The 296-nt window shown below is 40.2% G+C and overlaps 1 protein-coding gene across 1 annotated transcript in view; it reads left to right on the top strand.

Moving 5' to 3' along the window:
• LOC119592688 (vesicle transport through interaction with t-SNAREs homolog 1A-like) overlaps positions 1–296 on the top strand; it is a gene marked incomplete in the record, with an annotated part of 13,837 nt that overhangs the window by 9,939 nt on the left and 3,602 nt on the right.

Raw genomic sequence — 296 nt, 5'->3', positions numbered from 1 at the left:
TATTTGTGGAGAGATGTACAGATGTGATAAAGCCTGCATTAGATAAGGTTAATGATGCTATTAAATATTCACCAGCTGGAGAGGATGGAACTGGAGGTGCGAGACCTTGAGCCACAGCAGAGAGAGAGATCTGGGGGCCGTATTAAGAGCTACCAAGTCGAACTGAAACGCTTGGAAGGGGGAGTTTGTACGTTCTAGGTCATCCTCAAATGAAGGTAGGTTCTTACTTTTAGGATCAATGGACCATGTTTTGAATAGTTTATATATGTATTTATTTTTGTAATTTTTCTGTCATG

Source organism: Penaeus monodon, chromosome 30 (assembly GCF_015228065.2).
Source record: "Penaeus monodon isolate SGIC_2016 chromosome 30, NSTDA_Pmon_1, whole genome shotgun sequence".
NCBI classification, from domain to species: Eukaryota; Metazoa; Arthropoda; class Malacostraca; order Decapoda; family Penaeidae; genus Penaeus; species Penaeus monodon.
The sequence above is the reverse complement of the archived record's forward strand: the minus strand, read 5'-3'. Positions and strand labels throughout refer to the sequence as shown.